The following is a 20413-nucleotide window of genomic DNA, read 5'->3' on the forward strand; positions in this document are numbered from 1 at the left end:
AGAAAAGTTAGCATATTTTTCCATATGGCATCAATTGAACATTAAACACAAGAACCAAGAATGCTCACATCATGCGTGTGATGAACACAATACTGCCCAACTTATGCTCTGATACCAAACTGACACACCCCGACTCGGAATGTCCACTAGGACCCCAAATCGAGCTGTGTTGGTCGACACCTGGAAGGTGACGAAGCCATAAAGTGTGATAGTGTATAAAATGTGCATAAATTTGAACTAAAAGTGTCTAAATACTAGAGTGCGCTACGAGTGGGAGCGAACCCATTTCACACGTGATGTCAGAGCATAAGTAAAGTACAGTAGTGTGGATAAGAATCATACCCTTAAAAGTAGCCACCAAAACTAAGATTAGCTATATATATCCTCGTCGATACGAACTCAGCAGTTAAAACCTGAAGGGGTACAAAACAGAAAGTGTGAGTAAGCTGTAAAACCAAGTTTCCCAAAACTATTACCTTTCAAACAGTAATAACCTCTCACAGTAATTCCCTTATCGTTTTCTATAGGACAGTACAACATATATACATATATCCAAACCATACTCAGAAATGACCAAAACCACGGCTTGCCATCAACTCCACCATGCATTAATAAGTAGGCCAAATGAACTTAATCAATACAAAATGATATGTCAGTCAGAGTCATCTAAAATGACATGTACAACTTATCCATATCTCATCAATCATGGCTAGCATATAAGTCGGAGTCACCTACAGTGACCTGTACGACTTATCCATATCTCATCAATCATGGCTAGCATATAAGTCGGAGTCACCTATAGTGACCTGTACGGCTGAATCTAGAGCTCAAATCTCCATCTCACTAACTATACCTGCACACGAGTCGGAACCACCTAACGTGGTCTGTACGACAAGCCTGGGTGTAATATAAGTACGCTCAAGTGCTACGATCACGTGAAGGCTGGGCGAATAATCGCGGGTCATCTACGAGTTGGAACCACCTAAAGTGGTCTGTACGACAGGACTATGCACCTACCTTGGATCCAAGGTGAGCGTAAGGTGCGGGAGGTGAACATCACGTGAAGGACTGTGCGCTGGCCACGAGCGGGAGCACTAACACCGGGGTGCATGTTTATGAGCTATACTATATCTCAACACAATCGTACTCACTACCATCACTAACATCAACATGTACTCACCTGAAGCTTACCTGGGTGTCCTGCGTTCACCTTTGCACTTGAAAGCATTCCCAATAATTATATGCAAGTAGTATACATATGGATATACCATGATGCAATCTAATACTTAACCATGTTGTAGCATTTTCAATTATAAACAATACGGTGTGAAATGTACAATCAATAACGTCCTACTCCCGAACTACTTATTTTCAGGGATAATTATCCATGACAACCCAATTAACACTAATTAACTAACTAATTCACAAAGCTAAAACTTGCCTTTACCAATTTCCTTTGCATTACTCAATTTCCCAAATAAGGCTTTTGTCTCAAATATATTATGGCTGCATCTAACGTCTCGTTAGACTGCCTACGTACCCTAAACAGGGATCAAGCCATTCGTAGTTCATATAGTACTTCAAGCATTCACAATAATTATATATGAAAGTAATATACCTAATCAATTTAAAAGTGTCGATAGAACTCTCAATAATATGTACGATAAAAAGAAAAAGATGCACTCACCTGGAGTCCACGCTATGATTCTCTAGCTCACGCATCGAGGCGTCCTGAATGATTGGTCCCTGACACAAAGTCCAAAAGTGGACGAAAAATGGTCAATTTTGCCCACAAAGCCAGCGGGTGCCTAAAACTTCCCGATATCGATTCGTCTTCTACAGTGGTCCAACGGGGTCAAGGTTGGTTGGGCTTTGCTCCTGGGATCATGGGCTACAAAGCCCAAGTGGTGGCATCGGCCATCACTTTGCCGATTTGCCGGAAAATCAAAAAGGGTGCTCGGAGCACCGTGAGAACCGCCAACTTTCGTGGCCTCAAACCGCCACATACCGTGGTTAATCAAGATAGTTCTTGGGTGGGTTTTGTAGAGGGGAATGAGAGCTTCAAGATGGTGGTGGTGGCGTCGAAAAACACCACCAGAGTTGGCCGGAATCGACCTTGGAAAATGGGTGGTCGCGAGTTGGAAAAACCCACGGGAAAGCTGGGGTTTTTTTTTTTTTTTTTTTTTTCTTTTCTTCTTTCTATTTCTGATTGGGTCTCACCCTCTCCCTCTAATTTAATTGGTTCCTTCCTACTTGTGCCTAAAATCAGACTGGCGACTTTCCCACAAGGTGGGAATTCAAATAATTTATAACTAAACTTTAAATAGCCATTTTCAAACGTCCATAACTATACCGTTATAATCCGGACTCGCAAATGGCTTTCGCCTATGCGTTCACATCCACGAGTACTACGAGAATATGTTAAAAGAATAAGTCATACGTCTCTCTAGACGATGGTCAACATAAGTCAAAATCTTTGCCTCTATGGCATTTTCGTAAATTCACGCTTTTAAAATAAAATAAAAACGTAAAATTTGGAACGGGTTGTCACAATAAAAGTGTTAAATTAATATATATATATATATATAATTATTATAGTATCTTTTTAGGGTTATAAAATTATAAAATTAATATTTTGCTTATCGTGTATTGTGTTACTCACGTGTATACTCGAACCAACATGTTATCTTAACAGGTGCTTATCAGATTACTCGATAACAACCCCATTCATTATCGTGTCAACCCGAACATCTGTTAATTTCGTGTCGTGTCGTGTTTGGTTATCGAATTGTGTCAGGAATTGCCAGGCCTAGTTCTCGCAGCCATTTTTGTGGTGTACTGTGGCGTTCCACGCCAAGAAAAATGTCATCAAGCTCTCCAATGGAGGATCATACATCATGATTTTCTATTATGCCCTTCTTTGGGTCGCCAACCTTCTCAACGTCGCCTGTTGCGCTTTTCAGGTTCGTGGGTTTTCAATTCTTAAGGGTTTTGGGTTGTGGGTTTTAGATTTTGATCATTAGTTGGTGATATTTGGGGGATTTGGTCATCTAGGTGTTTGGATTTAAGTGGGATTTAGGTTTTTTTTTTTTTTTTTTTTTTTTTTTTTTTGGTGATCTGGGTCTGGTTTTTTTTTTCTTTTCAACTTAAGGTGTTAGATGCGCCTGTTGGATTGCTGCTTAGAAACCCCTTGGATGCTTTGTTGCTAAGGTGCAGCTTAATCAAAGGAAAAAGGTAAATTCAATCACTTCCGATGTATTCCTGCAAAGATGCAAAACATTTCTGATGTCCTTTTGATGTTTGCAATCTTATGTTCATGTTGGTAGTTATTATTGATTTTATGAGAAGATTTGGTCTTGCATTTGTTAATTATTTCATCATATATACTTGGAATCAAAACTTTCTTGCTGGTGTAGATTATGGTGTATTTTTTTTTAGGAAAACTAATGAAAATTATTTGAAAACTTTGAATTTTAACGATAAGGACAAAATAAAGGGTAAAGTAAATAGTACCAGGATTGACTTTTTAGTGTAAAAATGTGATTTTTCGTTAAAGTGAACAGTACCGGGAGCTTTTCGTTAAAGTTCTCCCCCCCCCCCCCCCCTTTTTTTTTTCCTATTGCATTGTGATGTTGTTCCTATATATGGATTTAATAGTGTTCCATGTTCATGTTTCAGTTTTGTGCCATATGCTTTTGTGCATTCATTTCTGTTGGAAATATGCCCTAAACTCAATCATATGATGATATTACGGACATTTCACATGTTAAATCGAACTAGTTTAATATAAGGGCAAAGATTATTATTTAAAATTGTCTCATATAAATGTTATACACTTAAACAACAAGTCCAAAGAATATGTAATTAGGAAAATGTAATATAAAGAAGTTAGATTCATAAGACCATTCTCTTTCGTACGCACATCCTAAACGTTGTTGGTCATAGGATTGTCAATTGGGTATTGACGGTCCGTTAAGATCAACACATGCTATTGGTGTGACTGACACCAAGACAAGTATGTAGGTGCTGAAAAGAGAATGAGTCTACTGAACGCGACCAACAAAGAGTTCTCATAATCAGGTCACATGAGAACTCATAGTTGGGATAATGCAAAGTAGTCCTTTGACCTGGCATCATAGTTGTCTTATGTTAGATCCTTGATCTTTGACTGTGTTAAGGGCATTCCATCAAAGGGTGTCCACGACATAGTTAGGGTTAAGCCATTTAACCATAGAGGCAGGTGAATGCGCAACAAGGGATCTCTAACCTTCAAACCTTTGAGGGAAAATACTCTATGATATGATTAAGAACCTCTGGCGAGAGTATGAATGAGATTTAGGAAGTCATTCCTAATCACATTCAAGGTAATCATATAAGTAAGTGAATCACATTGGATAGTAGACATAAATAAACTATCAAACCAAACAATTTGGTAAGAGTATTGTATTATAGAAAGACCGTATTGCATTTTTAATCCCAAACTGAATAGGTTCTCCAACCTTTTCTGATTAGCTTCGGTAACCATGACATACTGCTAGGTGTCACTCATGGCTTGGGGAAGTCTTGCAGATGTATAACCGCTAAAGGGAGAATTGAAAGTAAGTTTCAATTCATAATTGATTAGTAAGAGTTTTAATCGCCCATTACCTAGCTAAAAGGAACATAATGGATCGCACACTGTGTAAGGTAACGATTGAAGGAAATAACGAATATGGTAAGAAAAATTAAATAGTTTAATTGTACATGACAATGATTAATTAAAAGTTAGTTAATCAAGGGTGAAAGGTTTGTTTTAGGCCTTAAGTTAGTTTCGAGTTTCGGGACACAAAGGGGTTTCGATCCATAAGGCACATAAGGTTTAAGTTGTGTGACAACTAAAACAAAATGAGCAAATTACCCTAAGTTAACTAGAATGGCCAGCCATAGAGAGAGGGAAGGAGATGGTGGACTTATTACAAATTTTCCACTCATTTGGAATGACTATAAAGCAACTTTATAGCTCCATCCCTTATAAGGGTTTCTTTGAGGAAAGATGAGAGAACATTTTGCTCTTTCTTTCTCTCTAAGAGGCCGGCCACTATGGTTGAAGATTACTGGTGTTTTCGTCATCCATACTTATCTTCTTCCTTCACTATCCTAGCTGTCGAAACTTAGATGTCACCAACTTTGGGGACTTTTGGAGAATCAGTCAGGCATCTAAATCCAAGAATCCAAGAAGGCTACAAGATGAAGATGGCAACCATGGAATTCAACTCAAGAAGAGGAATGAAGGCTCTCCCATGGGTGATTAGCCTTTGCTCTTGTAAAGAGGAACTCCAAAGGTATAAAGAAATCTCTCATTTCTTTAAGATTTGAGTTGAGTCTTGGTTCACCACAACTATTAGGCTTTGGATTTGGTTCAAGCTTTGTTTTAAAGTGCATACAAGCATACTTCCGCCACTTAATTGTTGAATGCATGCATTATGTTGCTTAATGAACTTAGTTTTCTAAAAATTTTCCTTCAAGTGGTATCATGAGCCTAGGTCTAGTAGTTGGTGAACCCTTTTGGGTTTTGTTGTTCATAGTCTTTGATTTGAATGTTGTAATGATTACAAACATGTTCTTGCTTCTTTGAATGCAAAATTTTGTTTAAAAATTTGTCATCTCAAATGTTGTAGATGTAGTTCATATGAGCATGAATTTTGGAGTTAAAATTTGGTGCCTTTTGTTTTGGGAAATTTGGCCAAATTCATGTGTAGATTTTTTGGGTTCTTGTTTGTCATGTGAAAAGAGTTTTAAAGTGACATTAGGAACCCAATAAGTACCCTAGTATATTAATATGTTATTTACCTTAAGTTTGAGAGGTCTTCGGGTGTTTTAGGTGAAAATTTTTCATGGAGCTTTTATGGGTTTTCAGGGATGTTCTTCAATGTTCTTGTTTTGTTCTTCTTGTTCATAACAAAAACATAAAGTTTGGGTGTTTGATTAAAAAATTGTTTTGAATTTGTGTTTGAAATTTGTTTGTTGAAGTTGATATGAATTGATTGGTACTTTTCACTATTCACTCATCGCCTTACCTTTCACTCGACACCATACCAATCGCTTTTCATTTTTGAAATGTGCTCACCCTCTCTTACCTCACCTTTCACTCAACACCATACCAATCACTTTTCATTTTTGAAATGTGCTCAACTTCTCTTACATACACACCAAATCCGGCCACCCCTATAATGGGCGTACTTTTAGAGTTTTTATGCAATTACATAAAATTTTGATACTTTTGTGTATTACACTTTGACCTGAAAATTTACGTTTTTACGTAAAAGCCTAAAATTACTAAAGGACAATGTGGCTTAAAAAATGTAGTCTTCCTCACATGAATAATAAACATATACGAAACAAATACGAAGCAATGCCACCAGGTGGATGAAATAAGCATGTACTAAACAAACACTCTCATTACTCTAGAACTGTATCCAACAAGCAATTGACATTAAATAAGAAGCGATAACATGATGTCCACCACATAAACATATACTAAACAAACACACAGAGAAAATAGAATAGTAAAATACACGTCGCATATTAATTAAGTAAAACAATAAGAGAGGGATTGACTTGGAGTCTCGGACCCGACAGATCAAACACCACAATGTCTTGATGGAAAAGTTAGGTCCAAGTGTGCGGTAATTCTTCATGAAATATTGAACATACTCTAACAGATGCAATGGCTTATACTTTAGGGGGTGGTCCTTGTCTACAAGCTCATTGGGTACGCATGTTTCCCCTTCCTTGTATGAAAATAGAGCTAACGAGTATCTTACATCATTCTCCCTCAAAGTGACTCGATGCTCACAAGTATGAATTCCGTCGTCGCTCCAAACCTAGGTCAACCAAAACCAGAAACACACCCACTAAGATTTAGCACATGTTGCAATATAAATTATACAATGATATCAATCGTAAGTTTTTTTTTTTTTTTTTGACGAATATCAATCATTAGTTGAGCATGTGCTTGTGCCAATAGACCAAATGATCATAGGCTTTGTTATTCAATTTTAAACTTTAATTTATTACCAAACTCGTGACATACATATCACATAATTTTGTGGCATACCTTAAATCCATCACCAGCCATACAGATGAAGGATGAAGGCACAGGATCAAAAGAAATCCACTCATCGTCCTTTGACTTTATTTCCAGACCTTTGACATGATTTTGATAGAGTACGGTGCTAAAGTCCTTGTCTGTATGGCCGTGGATACCCACATCCATTCCAGTTTTCTCAGGATCATTGTATTTACTAAATTTGTGGAGGTAAACAACTGATCGAATGTGATCATCATGGTACTTCTCTTCGCCATAGTTTTCAAACACCATTCTTGTCACAGCATGATCTAGTTTTTCCATCACTTTTACATACAAATCAGCGCCTTGACCGCCCAACAAAGAACAAATTATAACAGTGTAAATGAGTAAAAATTAAAAAGGAAAAAGTAGCATTTTGACGATCTTCTTGGGATGTTTATGATGGATTTCAGTTGAGATTTTATACCGAAATTGATCGTTTCCATTGGGCCAAAAGTGATGCGTTAACTTTTTAGTTTCTTCAGGGTTTGTAGCACAACCAATCGTGATTCATTCAGTAGCGGCGCTATAAGGTATGTAGCCAATGGGGAAGGGCTTTTCATAAGTAATTTGCTGCTTGGTTTTGGTTGGGAAATCAAACAACTCATCCAACGTACCAAAGAAGGCACTGCGACTCTCAGAAGGAATTATGTCGGCTAGTTTTGCCACGAAACAGCCAAGCTCTTCAAGTGCATGACAAATGTCTTTGCGTATTGAGAGCCAAGAACTGGTCCCTGACTTGAAGCAGTCTTTATCGGAGAAATCTACCACTGTAAGTTTGGCCATTGTGTGAATAGGTCTTGAGGGCTCTATGGTTAAGCTCCAGAGATGCATATACCTAGCCAACAAAAATGATACTTATAGAACAACAGGTAATGTATTTTCCTTCACTGTCATATTTCTTTAATGTCTATCTGAAGTGGGCGGGTTGTTCTTCATATTTATCATATTAATCTGCTCTCCAACTTGTTAAAAAGAAATGGATTCATGACAAGCAGTGAAATTGACTTTTGTCCTCTATTTTTTTTTTTTTTGCATTAGTCATTCGATTTCTTTTATAGGTAAATGTGGTAATGAAAGAACAGGTGAAGCAGATAAGAAATAATTAAATATAATAATTTCTCGTAACTTAGAGATTTAGTGATCTACGTCCTAATTTTTGTACTTTCCGTTATGTTATAAGCAAGAAGTAGAGTTGAATTGTTGCAATTTAGTGATATACGTCTGTACCAGTCACATTTGTTGTGGAACATGTAAACATTCATTGTTTATCAACATCATCAACCAAACCATAAACTACATCAACACAAAATTATCACTCAGTAAAAGTATTCCATTTAAGTGTACAAGACAATAAGCTTACTTGCAGGATTCGCCATGAAAACTAGCAGCAAGGTTCTTCTCTTCTTTTAGATTCGTAATAGTTCTCACTTTCAATTGGACTAGTGCTATATGAACATGGTAATCTGAGAACAGGAACCAAGCTATATTTATTGTCTAAAATGATAACTGCCCCTCCTATTGTGGCAGCAGTTACATGTCAGTTTTTAGAGTTTGAAACCAACTCTAATTCAAAAGTTTGAGTTCTATTGTTTCCCTTCTCTGTAATTTATCATAATTAAATTACTACAAGTCCAATATTAATATAAGTCCATTTGTTTTCTTGACATACTCTAAACTATGGTTTTATTATTACTCACATCATGGAAAAAACCTAACATTCTCCCACATGAGTATAATTAAACCATACACAACATATATATTCAAGCAAACGAAGGTGATCACTGACTTTTATTAATCATAATGACTTTTACAATCATCCACAATAACTCATCAGTTGAACTCAAGAAAACTTCATACATAATACATCATATGAGTACTCCAGAATTACAAACTGATCAAATCAAGTGAAAGCATCGCAAAATTGGAGAGCTTCAGTAGAGAGCTAAATGGTACCAGTATTGCTCCCACATTCGATTGGTCCTCTTGATACCTTTACGTATCCTTCATTATTTCTGCATTACGTAACATTCCATGAAGCACATGAAATAACCAAAAATGCAGATTGCATATAAGAAATGTTGTATGAAGCTATACCAAACAACATAGCTTTATAAACATCAAATCATCAATATAAGTAAAGTTATCATACCTTACTCCCACATTCAAACATTATCAAGACATCCGTGCAAACCTATATTAGTTACATGTCGTTGGAAAGCTGTCACATGTAAGGCCTTTGTCAATGGGTCTCCAATCATGTTGAAAGTCCCAATATGTTCTATCTCAATTACTTTCTCCCTGACCTTGTCTTGTACTTTCAAATATTTGATGTCCATGAGCCTTGATGCCTCTGATCTTCTATTGTTTTTAGCAAAGAAAATAGCTGCAACATTGTCACAATAGATCTTCAAAGGCTTTTCAATGCTCCTTACAACCTCCATTTCACGAATTAAGTTTCTTAGCCAATTACTTTGCTTCATTGCCTCAAAACAACCAATGTATTCCGATTCCATTGTTGACACAACCCTTGTAGTTTGCTTCTTACTCCTCCATGAGACTGCTCTTCCACACATCATAAAAATATATCCACTTGTTGACATCCTATCATCCACACAACCACCTAAGTCGGCATCAGTGTAGCATACCACTTCCAAATTTTCTACTCCATGAAACCCCAAAACATAATCTCGGGACTTCTTCAAGTACCTTAGAACTTTCTTTCTTGCATTCCTGTGTGCCACACCGGGATTCGATTGAAATCTCCCTAAGACACTCAATGTAAAAGCCAAGTCTGGTCTAGTGCATACTTGTGCATACATCACACTTCCCACTAATGAAGCATAAGGCTTACTTTTCATGTCTTCAATCTCAAGGTTTGTAACTAGACACTGAGCCAAGGAAAGTTTATCTCCTTTGCCTATAAGTACATCACCATTGCTGCAATTTGCCACGTTGAATCTCTTAAGAACTTTGTCAATATAGTTCTTTTGAGAAAGACCAATGGTTCTCCTTGACCTATTCCTCACAATTTCAATGCCCAAAACAAAGTGTGCTTCACCCAAATCCTTCATGTAAAAACAGTTGAATAACATACTTTTGGTTTCATTAAGCAATTGAACACTTGAACTAGCCAAAAGTATGTCATCAACATATAAAACCATGAAAATGAAATCTGATCTCATCAACTTCATATATATACAATTGTCAATTTTATTTTCTACAAAGCCAAGTGAAGTCACTACTTGATCAAATTTCTTGTACCATTGTCTAGAGGCTTGCTTAAGTCCATATATCAACTTATTGAGCTTGCATACATAACTCTCCTTCCCCCTTTCAACGAATCGCTGTGGCTGTTTCATATAAATGGTTTCATCAAGATTGCCATTCAAAAAAGCAGATTTGACGTCCATTTGATGCAACTCAAGGTCAAAGTGAGCTGTGAGAGCCATGATAACTCTAAAGGAATCCTTGGTGGAAACAGGTGAAAATGTTTCTGTGTAGTCTGGTCCCTCTTTTTGTGTAAAACCTTTAGCCACCAACCTGGCCTTATGTCGTTCAATATTCCCATTGCTATCTCTTTTGGTCTTAAACACCCATTTGTTCCCGATTGCCTTTATATCATTTTTTCATTTAACCAAGCTCCAGACACAATTTGCTTTCATGGAATTCAACTCATCTTGCATGGCAGCATGCCATAAGGAGGCTTGTGGACTTTCTATGGCTGCATTATACGTGGGGGATCATCAACATCACCAAAATCATACTCTACCTCGCTCAAATAGGTCACGTAATCATTTGATAATGCTGACTTTCTGGTTCTTTGTGATTTCCTAAGAGGAAAAGCTGCCTGCATCAATGTTATTGGATTAGATGATTCTGCATGTCCACTTGATATTGGTGGTGCTACTGCGTGTTGACTTGAAATTGCTTGAGGGATCAACATTTCGTCAATGTTGTGAACGACATCTTGATGCTCATGCATTGGAGTAAGTTTCCCACGGACCTGTGAAAGTGCACTATTTGATGGAATAGTTGTTGGCAAGGTTAGAACACTCGTACCTTTTGTAGACGACTGATTATTCTCTTCCATTTGTTCAAACACATAACTATTCCTCGAATGTGAGTACAAAGCTCCACTATCTTCAATGAACTTGGCATTGTTGCTCTCTGCTAAACGAGTGTGTGCATTAGGTCAATAAAAACGATAGCCCTTAGATTTCTCAGGATACCCTATAAAGTAATAACTTGTAGTCCTCATATCCAATTTCTTCTCATGGGGATTATATAAACGAGCTTCACATCGACAACCCCAGGTATGGAAATGTGAAAAACTGGGCTTCCTTCCTGTCCAAAGTTCAAAAGGAGTTGAACAAACAACTTTACTTGGTAGACAATTTAGTATGTAATTAGCTATTCTTATAGCCTCTCCCCAAAGAAACTCAGGGAGTTGTGAATGGGAAAACATACTCCTAACCATCTCCTTTAGGGTTCGATTTCTACGTTCTGCAACTCCATTTTGGGAGGGTGTGCTAGGTGTAGTATACTGAGCAACTATGCCTTCTTGTTGCAAATACATGGCAAAGGGTCCCTTTTGTTGGCCAGCTTCTGTAAACCTACCAAAATATTCTCCTCCACGGTCTGATGTTACAACCTTAATGTGTTTTTCCAATTGTTTTTCCACTTTAAGTTTAAAGATTTTAAAACAATTCAAAACCTATGTTTTTTCAGAAATCAAATAAAGATATGTATACCGAGAGAAATCATCTATAAAGAGCACAAAATAATAGTTGCCATACATTGTTCTAGTTGGAAATGGACCACAAACGTCAGTATGAATAATTTCTAAAAGATCACTGCTTCTCTTCGAATTTGACTTGTTATTTGATGAAGTGGTTTTACCCTTATAACAGTCAATACAATATTCTAAGTCGTGAAAACTTAGATTTGGCAATGAACCTAATTTCACCAATCTCATCATTCTCTCCTTAGATATATGCCCAAGTCTCCTATGCCATAACATAGAAGAATTATCATTAGTGAGCATTCTCTTTGGGGCTGAATGACTAACATTATGACATTCATGAAAATAGGTACACTGGATTTGCCAAAGATTAGAATTAAGAGAAGCATAATCCAACAGATTATCCAACTGATCCTTTAAATAAAAACGAATACTTAAGTCATCACCAACATATGAAAAACCATCTTGTACAAACTTAGTAGTTGACAACAAATTCCTTCTCATTGAAGGTACATAAAGGACATTATTTAACACCAAAACATAACTTGAAGAGAGTTTTAACATAACTTGACCAACAGACTCAACATTGACACGACTTCCATTTCCAACATAAACACTGTAATGCTCCTTATTTTGGCTCTCCTGGCTTTGAAATCCCTTTCTTAATGAGCCATGCTTTGAATTCTGCACAATCCTTCCTTAAGTGCTCGAAAGAATTGCAATGATGACACCTCTTGAAGTGGGGTCTATTTATCTTAAGACCAGAACTCGTGGAAGGAGTATCACCTTTATTAGGTCCTGCAGAAGTTGAACCATGTTTCTTTGACCCTTGTGCAGCATTTGGTTTGGAACCTGTGTAATTTGATTTCCCTTTATCAAACTTAGAAGTTCCAGTAGCTTTATTCTTTCCTTTTCTAGCGTGAATCAGATTGACACTGTCAATTTTTGACTTCTTCATTCTCTCTTCTTCTTGACAGCAGATGGAAATCAGTTCATTGATATTCCATGTTTACTTCTGAGTATTATAGCTCACCATAATTTGCTCATAATCATTTAGCAGTGAGAATAAAGCCAAATGAACAAGGAATTGGTCAGTTATGGCAATGTCCATTGCATTCAGTTTGTTAGAGAGGTTGACAAGTTTGAGCAAATGCTCTCTAACACTCCCAACGCCATCATGCTTAGCATTGATTAACTCTGAAAGATAAACACCAATCTCAGCCTTATCAGACCTTTTAAACTTTTCCTCAATCTTGGCCATGTACAACTTGGCCAAGTCACACTTTGGAATACCACCCCGAATATGCTCCTCCATTGCATTTTGCATTATTAACAGTGACATTTGATTAGCCCTTTCCCATTTGGCAAATGTCTCCTTTTTTGCAGCAGTACTGTCTTCAGTCAAGGTTGTTAGTTGAGGCTGGGAGAAAGCAACGCTGAATTCAAGCATCCCCAGATGCATTTCAATTTGTTGCTTCCAAGTCTTAAAGTTATTGCCGTTAAGTTTCTCAATGTTCATCAAGTTGAGCATATTGAAACCTGCAATTTTTTATAGAAATTTGATTCGAAATTCATGAGTTTTGTGACAAAGAAAAGAAACTTAATATTCTTTGTCATACAACAACTATAGAACCAGTCACACTTTTTGAGCAAGAAACTGTCTATATATATACAAAAGATGAATTTCCAATCATGCACAGCAAAACATAAACACTGGAAGTTATGTAAATACAATGCCTTTGGGCAAGTAGGGTTACAGACATTGCAAGTTCCATGTTTCACTGTACAATAATTCATAGCTAGTCCCAGTAGATTATTTCTTTGGAAAGTTCTCTACTTGATAAGGCATACAAATTATAACCACTTTACTACATTGAAACTGTAAAACCTTAATAGTATGCAGATCACTTTGGTGACTCATTCATGTCGTTTTGCAGATTCATCAACTGATAGTATAAATATTTATATATTGCCCTCAAATGAACAATTTCAATTTGTTCTCATTTGATTGGAACTCAAGCAACCAATTGAGAAAAAATTATAATGACACAGAATGCTCATTGTAGCAGTTAATTCATTAGATTGCAGTAATATTGGTTACAGTATAAAACACAAGGAAAGATTTAATAATCTTGCAGCGGATCATGAATTAAATTGAAATATATCATTGTCAGTGTGAGTTTATGGTTCAGATTGACCTGCTCTGATACCACATGTAAACATTCATTGTTTATCAACATCATCAACCAAACCGTAAACTACATCAACACAAAATTATCACTTAGTAAAAGTATTCCATTTAAGTGTACAAGACAATAAGCTTACTTGCAGGATTCGCCATGAAAACTAGCAGCAAGGTTCTTCTCTTCTCTTAGATTCGTAATAGTTCTCACTTTCAGTAGGACTAGTGCTATATGAACATGGTAATATGAGAAGAGGGACCAAGCTATATTTATTGTCTAAAATGATAACTGCCCCTCCTATTGTGGCAGAAGTTACATGTCAGTTTTTAGAGTTTGAAACCAACTCTAATTCAAAAGTTTGAGTTCTATTGTTTCCCTCCTCTGTAATTTATCATAATTAAATTACTACAAGTCCAATATTAATATAAGTCCATTTGTTTGCTTGACATACTCTAAACTATGGTTTTATTATTACTCACATCATGGAAAAAACCTAACAGGACAGAGTTTACATCATTGCAAATTCTTTAGTGAAACCTGGCAAAATAGGCCTGTTTTGGGTTTACGTAGGATCGTAAGAGAGAATCTTTGCAGCTTGGTTTCGGTTGCGAAATCAGACAATTCATCCAACGTACCAAACAAGGGACTGCGAATCTCAGAAGGAATTATGTCGGGTAGTTTTGCCACGAAACAGCCAAGCTCTTCAAGTACATGAGACTTGTCTTTGCGTATTGAGAACCAAGAACTGGTCCCTGGCTTGAAGCGGTCTTTATTGGAGAAATCTACTACTGTAAGTTTGGCCATTGTTTGAAGAGGTTTTGAGGGCACTATGGTTAAGCTCCAGAGATGCATACCTAGCCAACAAAAATGATGCTTATCGAACAGCAGGTTATGTATTTTCCTTCACTGCCATATTTCTTGTTATTTATCATAATAATCTGCTCTCCAACTTGCTAAAAAGAAATGGATTCATGACAAGCAGTGAAAGTGACTTTTGTCCTCTATTATTTTTTTTGCATTAATCATTCGATTTCTTTTATAGGTAAATGTGGTAATGAAAGAACAGGTGAAGCAGACAAGAAATAGTTAAATATAATAATTTCTCGATTCTTAGAGATTTAGTGATACGAGTCTCAAATCTTGTAATTTCCTTTATATTATAACGAGATGTAAAGTTGAATTGTTGTAATTTAGTGATACACGTCTCTACCAGTCACATTCGTTGTGGGACAGAGTTTACTTCATGTCTCAAGACCAAATAGTTGTGGAAGTACCACAAGCCGAGCTTAAATCTATGCATAAAGTGCTAAATGAAAAATGTGCCAATTTACGATCATGTTATGTCAACAAAATAATAGTTTATTAGATGCTTAAGTCCAAGAAAATCATGCATATCTACCATGCCAAGCCATATTGTGATATTAATACATTAATATTATAATACGAGTCACGCCAAGTATGCGACACACTTAAATGATCTCAATCCACGTAATGGGACTTGCCGAGTGGTTCATGGTGTGGATGGTTAGAGAAGTTCACTAGGCATGCGTGAAATTAGAATTGTGGAAGACTTTTGGGTTTCTTGGGAGAACTAAAAGTTAGAGCTCATGATTTTGGCTTCAGTAGGAAGGCTTGAGAGAGAATAGCTTTCTCCTTACCCTTTCACTTACAAACCAACTAGAATACTTTGGAATCGACCAAAAAACGTTGAGCTAACCAAATAAGAACAAATCACATGTTTACCTAGAGTCGCGCGCGCCTTTTGTTGTGCAAAAAAGAATCTTTCCTTTCCAAGTTCACAAAGGAAAAAGAGGAGAGAAAGTAGAAAAAGGCATTACCAAAGATATAGTCGTGTTGTGGGACTTGATCAAGGAAAGGTACTGTGGGACTTGGTCCAGGAAAGGAGAAACTTTGGGCAGTGTGCTCAAACAATCTTTACGGGGCTCCTAGCCTCTGTAGCGTTATACTAAAAAGGAAACATGAAGCTGCAGCCATGGAAAGATGAAAGGAAGACTTAACTAAATTGGAAAAGGAGAAAAGACCAAGAGATTCCTTAGCTGGAGCCTGGAAAACTTCCTGCTTCTATATACACAAGCCATTAGTATGCTATAAAAGAGGAGAGGCACAACCACGTAGGGGAAGAAGAATGACAAGTGCAAGAATGCACCATGCAGAGCAAGCTTTCTCTAAGTGTAAGAAACCCTAGTTCTTTAAGGATAAGTTTAATGTGGGATCATGATTTTCTAGGGCAAAAGTAAGGCTGATCCAAATATAAATAACTCAGAAGTCCGATCATGGACTCACCAGCTCTAGGCGGAGCTAGATCAAAAGAAGCAGAGATGCCATCATCATCCTGTTCTGGGGCAAAAGGCAAAGTCCTAGCGACACTGCTGGATGACGATGCTTGTTCCGTAGTATGTGCAATCTGATCCAGATATGAACACAATCTGATCCTTTAAGTCTTAGAGTTTATACAATCTAAGGATTGACGTGCCTCACAAGTAATCATAACTCTTAATAGGATGTACTATTTACTTCTGGATATCTTCTGGGATTCTGCCTGCTTAGAACGAGGATTCAATCCTAAAAAGGTCTTTCTCCCCATGGTATAAATACATTGCATCTAGGGTTCATATTTGGTAATGTAATCTAAACACTTGAATTATTTTCCCTACTGCTTGAGTTTAAAATTGTTCTTTAACTTGATTATCAAAGAGCCTTTGGCTGGCACACTTATTGTTTTGCAAGTAGTCAGGTTTGAAGCACTTCCTCCATACACAATGGTGCGCGAATTTGATTCTAACAATTGGTACTTTCATTGAGAGTGAATTGTTATTCCTCTCAACTAGATCACTCAACCTTATGGAAACTTTACTCAGACAATCATCTTATGGTCAGGTCATAGACCTGAATTTTGATAACGTCTTTTTCATGAATCAAGTCTGGGACGACACGTTGAAGATATGTGCATCAATGAAAGATCTCTGGAAGAATTTGTTATCCAGGAAATAGGCAAGACTCTCCAAGCTAGACGAGAGGATGAAAAACATTGAAGACGCTTTCGCCCATTTCAAAAATTCGGCCAACCAAGTAACCTCAAAGATGATCAGTCAAGGTCCAAACATACTGACTCGAGAACTCATCCCAAAACCACCCCATGGAAAGCCACAGAGAACACAAGGTTTACATTTGGCCCGATATTCTGGAAGGAGGTCGGCTCCCCGAGTCAACCGTATAGGAGGAAAGCAAGAACGCTTCCACAAAGCATAGAAAGGGAAGAAGACAGCGCGTGAAAGAGACCAACCAAAGATTCCCGTGATCTTTATCATGATACCAAAAACTGCCCACCTTCCCCTAGACGACACTCTCATCATCAAGTTGTAAATCTCTGATGCCATGGTAGGCCGACTTTTGATAGATAATGGATCAGAAGGAAACATCTTTTCACGGGCTTGACTAAGAGGATAAGCATCATCGGGAAAGTCAACTTTTAAAAGGGTTATTATCCAAGCCTTTGATGGAACTCTGCTCAACATTATGGGTATAATACAACTTATCTTACAAGCAAAATAGTCTGAAAATTTAATGACTTTCCATGTTATGAATTGCCTATCTCTTTACAATGCCATCCTTGATCGAGAGTGGTTACATGGCATAAATAAGATTCCCTTGGGTGATAATCTCTTGCCCTGCTATCCATCCATAAGGGCAAACAGTAGACGATCGAACCCTAAGGGAACTGAAGAACTGATGTTGGAAGGAAGAGCCCCTACTAGCAAGAGGTGAGCCCATAGCAGAGCTCACTAAGTGGTCTACGTAAAGCACCATCCGAACTACATACTGCTTGATTCCCTTCCTTGGATATGTAAGATGTCCATTGTAGACTTAATAGCATCCTGTCTGCGTGAGGACAAGTTCTTGGAAAAGTTATCACCCAACGACTTACCATAGGCTTATCGTCAAAAGTGATCCCTTATGTAATTCTTGCATTATATCATTTTTCTTTAGAATTACACTAGTGATTTGATTATCCTTCCCGAAGATATGTAGGCAATCATTTCTGGATTCAATCACACCCCTTGTTAATTAATCCTATTTTTCCATGAATAAAGAAATTTTACCCTTCTTGATTTCAATTTACGTTCTTTCTTTTCTTTCCGGTGATGCAGGGAATAACTTACTCGAAACGTAAAACTTTGAAGACTTCACACGAATACAACTCTAAAATTCAATGTAACATTGTCAGAGGAGTCTCTTTTAGCCCATTCTATGTTGAAAGATTAGCAACTTGGGAGACTATGAACTGTAATAAGTGTGGTAACGATTAGCAGGCTATGAGCATGGGCACATGACGTTCTGACTCGAAAGTTCAATACACCATCAGACCTCAAGAAAGTTTATGCAACTAACAAAGTTGTGGGTTATAACATTCAATAACAGGCTCTAAGCCATTCAAGGGAATAGTCAAAAGGGCGATTCGAAAATCATTTGAAAGTGTACTCTGAACTCCGTCCCCGAGTACGACTACGTTTATCTCTGAACTCCGTCCCCGAGTACTACTACGTTTATCCTAGACCAACACACTAAGAAAAATATGTTCTAAAGCATCATATATTAGCAGGTCTGAAGGGGGCATCTGGACTAGGAAATACTTAAGAGGAACTTTATTCCATTGGAGTTTTGATATGTGAAAATGATTTTGACCAAGCCAGTCAAGGTTGTGTAATCGAAAACGATTAGGTCCGACGCGTAGAGTCTGACAAAAAAATCCGAAAGTGTTTTCAACCTACATGCTGATGACCAAGCCTGCAAAAGAATTTTTGTTTAAGATTAACTAGAAATAGACACGCAACTCGGGCTAGAGAAGACCCTTTTCCTTGGCACCATATTGCAAGTATTGAAGCCTTTGGCCCAAGAATTGGGGCAAGGCATAGAATAATTAACCCCTATCTACGAGTAAATTTCAGGTACAATTCAAAACTCTGAATCCAATAAATGTGTTTCAATGAGTGCAGAGCATAAGTTTTCTCATGGGTTTGATGTCTAATTCCTGGTAACCAGAAATCGCGATGAAAATATTTTATGAATGCTAAGTTTGGGAGGTTAAACTTTTTCCGAATCGACATTGTCAGGGGGCTTTTGAGCTCTGTTTCGAGCCCACAAGTTTACTCGATTCCACTTCGTCACTCATTTCTCTTATAAACTTCATTTACTTTAGATAAATTTATCGGATTGGGACTTTTCTATAAAATGTATATTGGATGAAAAGCAAAGTTTGAATCACAGAAGGGACAAGCCTATATCTTGACTAGGAAACTTCAAGGCTGGTCTTCTTTTGCCACTTACTTTCCCTCAGTGGGGGTTGAAGAATCTATAGGTGCATCGGGTGCTGGATTGCCATCAAAATCAGACTATTCCTCTTATTCTGCTTCTAAGTCCAAAATTTCATTCAACGGATGTTCTAGAACAAGAAAATCCATGTGTTTAATCTCATCCAAGATCTTCAAAAGGTCTCAACCCTTAAGGTGATCTCATCGAGCATAACTAATAAGATACCCATTCTGGTGGTTTTCCCGGAGAATTGACATTTTAGAGATGTGCATGTCAGTGAGCTGTTGAAGGTCCCCGATGCGAGTGTTTTCTTTCTAGTTAACCTCATGACGATGGTATTTAACTTCCAACTAAACAGCAGTCTGCTCCGTAGCCCAAACACTTTGCCCTAAAGTCTGTACATGCTCTAATTCATCCCTCAAATCCGCCAAGGCCCGGTCCAGTTTAGCCCTAGCTTGCTGCTCCAATCTCAATTCGTCATTCACCTTCATAAGGTCTTCTTAGTAATGCATGGCCTTCATTTCCTCAAACATAACAACATCGATGTATTTATGTATTTTTGCCTAATGGGCGTCTTTCAATCTTACTGGTCGGCTTGCATCCTCTTAAGCTCTTATAATAAGGACGACAATCGCTGCTTCAACTCCAACCTTACCTCCATCTCTTAACATGATGTCCATTCAAGCTCTTAGATTCGCTTCACTTGATGAAATAGGGTTACTTCCATCAATACATTAGCCTAATAAACATAAGTTATAAGGAAAGATAGTTATACTGAAATATACTCACGAAAAGGAAACAAAGGAACGAAAAATCACCTTATAGCGACTTCTATAGCATCGCATCAGACGTCCCTGAGAGACATGCATATTTCTTTATAGTCCATATGGAAAATTGCAGCTCTAAGAGGGGCTCGAGTGTAGTCTATATTTTGGAGGCCTCTAGCACCAGAAGGAATGACAACATGATTAACCGAACACCAAATCACAAGAGGAGGTTATGCCATTCTTTCAGACCTCTTTGGGGGCTATAGGTGAAGAGTTATTA

At 37.5% G+C, this 20413-nt stretch overlaps 2 pseudogenes; both read right to left on the reverse strand.

Annotated features, from left to right (window-relative positions):
• Positions 1–6443: 6443 nt before the first annotated feature.
• On the reverse strand, positions 6444–7894 carry LOC137730731 (putative 2-oxoglutarate-dependent dioxygenase AOP1; annotated as a pseudogene).
• A 4586-nt stretch (positions 7895–12480) lies between these two features.
• LOC148690200 (uncharacterized) lies at positions 12481–13383 on the reverse strand (annotated as a pseudogene).
• Positions 13384–20413: the final 7030 nt, after the last annotated feature.

This window comes from Pyrus communis, chromosome 16, assembly GCF_041283825.1.
Source record: "Pyrus communis isolate YQ-2024b chromosome 16, ASM4128382v1, whole genome shotgun sequence".
NCBI classification, from domain to species: Eukaryota; Viridiplantae; Streptophyta; class Magnoliopsida; order Rosales; family Rosaceae; genus Pyrus; species Pyrus communis.